Below are 6,000 nucleotides of genomic sequence, written 5' to 3' on the forward strand. Positions count from 1 at the left end.
CGCCCGGCAGCTCCACTGCTAACAGAAACACACATGTGCACGCAACAAAAACAGCTGCACGCACATTTAAACCTGTTGCTGCCTCACAAATGATCCAAAGCCAGCATCCAGCACATCTGAGAGCTGCAAAGTGTCCACACACACGCACACACACACTCATGAAGCTTCAGATTCATGAGTATAATTAGAATAAAAATAGAGTTAGAGTAAAGTTTGGAGTCCCATCTACTGATATTATTTTGCGTTAGCTTTGCACTAAAGTAGAAACGTCCTCCAAAGAGCTACTTTTACTTTCTGAGTAGATTCCAGAGCCTGTACTTTTCCACTTTTACTCGAGTAAAGAAGTTGAATCAGTACCTCAACTTTTACTGGAGGATTGTTAACAGTAGTATTTGTACTTCTGCTTAAGTACAGAATGTCGGTACGTTTGCCACCTCAGGGTAGTCCTTCAAAAACCCAACAAAGCTCCGGTCCACCAGAAACGGGACAGAAACCCATCAAAGATGACAAACAGCAGAAAAAGCTCGGCCGTGTTTGCAACGATCACTTCTCATTGTGTTTGACATTTGGCTTCACTTCAGCTCTTTTATGTCAGACGTTCAAAGCTGCTCTAGAAGAAAAATCTGGAGCTCAGCTGAAGCAGAACACGAAGTTAAATTAGGATTGGACAGATTTGCTGTGAGGGTCAAAGGGAAAGTTTGACCCCTGCTGTCACGTCTCACTGTTCATTACTTCCACTGCTCAGAACAATCAAACACAATCAGACTGCGTGCGCTGTGTTACCAGTCAAACCTACTGTCAGCAATTAAAGTCATCAAAATGAACACTGTTCCTGGATTTTTTATTATTTTCCCAACTTTTTAACTTTATTGCTGATATGATTGTCCTGATTTCCTACAGTGCTCCCTGATGGCTGCCTGCTGTGCCAAACCATTAAAAAAAAACATAAGATATTCTCCTGTTTGAGACCCAGTTTGTCCTGGGCATCGTTTACATCCACCAAACATACAGTTTACCCATAAACACACGCATCAGCCTTTACAGGTGAGCAAGGAGCTCAGGTAGAGTGCACGGCCGCCTGTCTCACAGCGACCTATCACGTATGACACCGAGCCATCACACAGTGAGGTTGGGACTAGGGCTGGGCCATATTATACCGTTCACGGTAATACCGGTATAATAGGAATATGAAATATCGCGATAGAATATAAGTAAAACGCGCATGCGCAGTGCCTTTGTTTTCATACGCACATGGCCGATTGTTGAGTGAAACAGATGAACCAGAATTGGTTTGTAAAAATGGTGCAACTTCAGTGATGTGGAACTGGTTTGGTGTTTGTCCGTCAGACACATTTTTTGCAGAACATGCAAGCGGCCGTCGTTATTGTCATATTTGTCGGACTAAGATGCTCTTAAATCTGGGAGTAATCTGGGTCCTAAACCCCCGTCTTCAGGTCAAACGAACACTGCAGCATCACTGAGAGTTAAAAACTGTCTAAATTCTTTCATCTTTAATAAAACGATCAGCATTGCTGCTTTACCAGGTGTAACTATGAAGTTTAACTTCCAGGCATCCATGAAAACAAAATGTATTACATTTAACGGAGTTAGAAGTTAGCAGGAAGCTAGCGGAAGTTAGCTCGCTAGTTTCGCTAGTTACCTAAGCATGATATAGCATGTTCTGACTGAGAGATTTCTGAAAAAAATCAAACGTACAGCTCTGCTATCACTTCCAACATAAATGAAGACAGGAAACTAAATAGCAGTGACGTTTGTAGGGTTACTGAAGTTGGGCTAGCTGCTATATAATGATGTGCTACGTGACCGCTAGCGACACAGCTATGTTAGCATAACATAAACAGTGAAGCTGGAGGACGAACACTAACACTTTTCCACTTATAAAAGTGAACGTGAAGGTTCTTCATGGTTAGAGACAAATGCAATCGCATGGCAGGATGCTGTAAACGGACCAAACTTCAGTCAGGAGAACAACTGAGATAATCCATCCACAATACGTGGTTAGTCATTAATATACTGCAACAACATGGGAATAGAGCAGCTGCCAGAGAATTCAACATTAATGAATCAATGGTACAGAAGTGGAGGAAGCAAGAAGAATGAGTTTAATAAAGTTTGATTTATCTGACTGCTTTGTTTCGCTTAATGTGCCTTATAATCCCGTGCACCTCATGGTCCGAAAAATACGTACTGCACACTGCAGTTTAATGTTGCAAAGCACCTCTTTTTAACTTCAGTGGATATTATACATGGTTATGCTCAGGATATGTCAGCCCATTTCTACTGGAAATGCCTTTTGGTTAAACTTTCAGCAAGGAATTTGCATTTGCACTGTTACATTTTTATAAAGCTTTAATGTACATAAAAACCAGCTTCTTGTTTAAGTGAAAATAAATGGAAGGTTGTCTTTTTGCGCTAGTAATGTTGTGGAGTTGTATTTTGTCTCGCATCAATTATATCGTCGGTTATATCGTTATCGCAAATTTTCAAATATATATCGTGATAAATATTTTTGGCCATATCGCCCTGCTCTAATTACGACTTCCTTTTACATCATCTTTATGATTCAATTCTGTCATAATCAATTGAGTCCGATTTTGTTTTTCAAAATAAAAACCCAATGTGTTTAGTATCAAAAGTACTCAGGTAGTGTGACTGGGAAAACTGAGGATCAAGGATATTAAAGGGTAAAGGCACTGATATCCAATAACTAATACAATATCAGTGCTTGGAGCTCAAATGTCAGTAAAAATGCATGAGTGGGTCATACATAGGCAATTTCAACGGGCCATTACTTTGAAAGGCAAAATCAAGGCGACTTGAAATTGACTTGATATCCCCGTGATAGCGTGCACTGTCGATCTTGAGTGAAATTATCCCGTGGAAACAGCAATTTTCATTTTTAAAACATTCTGAAATAATTGAAAGACTATATCACATATGGGCAAATTCGATGGGCCATTAATTTGAAAGGCAAAATCAGACCAACTTGAAATTTACATGGTTTTACTGTCGGGTTGGATACTGTTGATCTAAAGTGGAATTATCCTGTGGAAACAGCATATTTCAATTTAAGAGCATTTTGAAATCGTTAAAAGTCTATGGGCAATTTGAAAAGGCTTTTATTTTGGAAGGCAAAATCAGAGTGACTTGATCTTGACATGGTATCCCTGTGGGGTTGGATACTGTTGATCTAAAGTGGAATTATCCTTTGGAAACATGTATTTTTAATTTAAGAGCATTTTGAAACTGTTAAACGATTAAGTCATATATGGGCAGTTTCAATGGGCCATTACTTTGATAGGCAAAATCAGAATGACTTGAAATTGATATGGTAACATTGCGAGGTTGAATACTGTTGATCTAAAGTGGAATTACCCTGTGAAAACAGCAATTTTCCTTTTTAGAGCATTCTGAAATCACTGAAAGTTAGGTAAATTATGGGCATTTTCAACAGGCCATTATTTTGGAAGGCAAAATAAGAATGACTTGATATTGATATGTTGTCACTGTGGGGTTGTATACTGTTGATCTAAAGTGAAATTATCCTGTGGAAACAGCAATTTTCATTTTTAGAGCATTCTGAAATCGTTAAAAGAGTAGGTTGTATATGGGCAATTTGAAAAGGCTTTTATTTTGGAAGGTAAACTCAGAATGACTTGAAATTGACATGGTAACATCATGAGGTTGTATACTGTTAATCTAAGGTGAAATTACCCCGTGGAAACAGGAATTATTCTATTTAGAGTATTTTCATTCTGAAGTCACTATCTGTAATATCTCTGTTAAACAAGAAGTCACATACTTGGGACTGCTAATATCCAAAGACCAAAAATCAAGATGCTCTTCAAACTTCACTCCAATTATACAGAAAACCCTAAAAAAGTTCAACCAGTGGCTGCAAAGGGACTTGTCTTTGAAAGGTAGAGTGTTACTTACTAAAGCTGAAGGGATATCCCGATGAACATATGCTGCTCTCTCCTTACACCTGGATAAGAAAAGTAGTAAAGATATTGACCGTATGCAGGTCCTCTTAACGTGGACCCTCATTTATAAACACAACTTCTCACCTCACAAATACCTCATCTGGAACAACAGAGATATTTTATAGAAAAATAAATCACGTTTCCTGGAAACTTGGCTCCAAAATGGGATCCTATTGGTGGCTCAGCTGGTTAGTAAAGAAGGACAACTACTTACATACGACGACTTTATTGCACTATATAATTTTCCAATCAGTGTTCAGGAATTCTCAATGGTGCTTGGTGCCATACCCTCAGGGACTTTAATGTTATATAAAAACACTGACAGCTCGATCTCTACCTCAGTCACGCTCCCTGATCCAGCTGAGTCACCAATAGGAAAAATCTGCTTTACACAGGAACTTGGTAACAGCAATAAGAGAATACGTAGTTTATGCCAAGAAGATATCGTCTCTCTCCCATATATAATATCTTATTGGAACCGATTTGTTCCAGATATCAAGTAGAAGACAGTCTGGATGGTCCCCATAAATATTTGATTGTAAATAAGGTGAAAGAAGTCTCTTTTAAAATTCGACATACATGTTATCCAGCCAGTCACTACATGGTCAAATTTAAAAGGGACATAAATACTAATTGTACTTTCTGTGGGGATCATCCAGAAACGGTGACACATCTTTTTTGGTTCTGTTCTTTTACACAGAGATTTGTTATTGTCCATATTTTAAGGGAGTTTTCTTTACGATGGGAAAATGTTTTATTCTGTTTCTTTAAGTTCCCCAAGAAGTATGAGAAATGTTTTTTATGATAAATTTCTTAATACTTTTAGCTAAACTTTTTATCCATAAATGTAAGTTTACTAACAAAACACCATATTTCTGTCATTATTTTAAGGATGTGCACATGCACATACAATCAATATCAGACTCCACCAACAAAAACGCTCAAAACAATTTATGTTTGTGAATTTTTGCGTGTATTCTTATAATTGTTACCTTTTTCTTTTACCCCTGGCTTTGTGTGTTCATGTTCTGTTGTTTTGTATACTTCATCTGTTCGTATGTTGTGTACTCATTGTTTGTTAAATAAAGTTTTAAAAAAAAGAAAAGAAAACAAACGGGAGGCTGGCTTGACACAAGTAAGGTTTCCGCTTTCTCACACAGACCAGGACACCAGCTGCCCCCCTGCAGCCTCCACACTCTTTTACCCCAACGCGCGTCATCAGCTGGAAAGTTTACAAAACAAAGCAGCTGTTTTATGACACGACGAATGTCCCGTAACAGTGTGCACATTTTTAAACACGTGCAGGTACAAACACGAGCGCGAGGAGCTGTCCTACCCGCACACCGCAGCGCTCACCTGGGCACGCGCGCACACCGTCACGTTTTTCTCGTAGATTCCGTCAAAGTGGCTAAAATCAGCAGACGGTTTCCTCTTCAGACCGTCAGTTACTTCTGCAGAGCTTCAGTCTCACCGACCGGAGAACACGCCCCCACACACACCTGAGGATAATGAACGAGCTGCATTAATTATCACAACTCCGAGATACTCACGGGGTCAGGGAACTATACCGGAAGGCGGAGGAATACATCCCTGTCACTCACTGATCACCCACAAATATGTGGCCGTGATGATCCGGGCCAGAGGATCAGTCGGGACGCTGTGGCACCAGCGAGGCTCGGAGCTTTGACTGGGCTCTGACATTTGGCCCAAACCTGCATCCAGAGCCGACACATGTTCTCGGGGCCAGATGTTGCCCAGATGTCACAGCTCACCTGTGGCTGAAGCTCAAAGGCTGCTAAAAGAAACATGCAAGGCTTTTACATTTGTGCTTCTTATTTCTTCAGCTTGCTGCAGATGCACTCCGCAGGACTCACGCCTCACCTGCTGGGTTTCATATGTCATACCGCCCTCTAGCGGCCGGATGGAGACACGCAGGTGGATGTTTTATGTGTTTTAGAGTTCATGTAAGAGCCAGTGAGAAGCCTCTGTGATGTCA

General features: G+C 40.1%; 1 protein-coding gene across 5 annotated transcripts in view; it reads right to left on the reverse strand.

The window, feature by feature from the left end:
- LOC113023492 (microtubule-associated tumor suppressor 1 homolog) overlaps nt 1-5,562 on the reverse strand; it is a 55,058-nt gene extending 49,496 nt beyond the window's left edge. The window contains exons 1-2 of one of the 5 annotated variants that reach the window (XM_026169531.1): nt 5,361-5,556; nt 3,958-4,006 (exon numbers count right to left, since the gene is read on the reverse strand). The gene's annotated coding sequence lies outside the window, so the exon portion shown is untranslated. Of the gene's footprint in view, nt 1-3,957; nt 4,007-5,360 lie in introns of all 5 variants that reach the window. The other 4 variants (XM_026169530.1, XM_026169533.1, XM_026169534.1 and 1 more) reach the window with 4 other exon arrangements.
- Nucleotides 5,563-6,000: the final 438 nt, after the last annotated feature.

Source organism: Astatotilapia calliptera, chromosome 6 (assembly GCF_900246225.1).
Source record: "Astatotilapia calliptera chromosome 6, fAstCal1.2, whole genome shotgun sequence".
Taxonomy (NCBI): Eukaryota; Metazoa; Chordata; class Actinopteri; order Cichliformes; family Cichlidae; genus Astatotilapia; species Astatotilapia calliptera.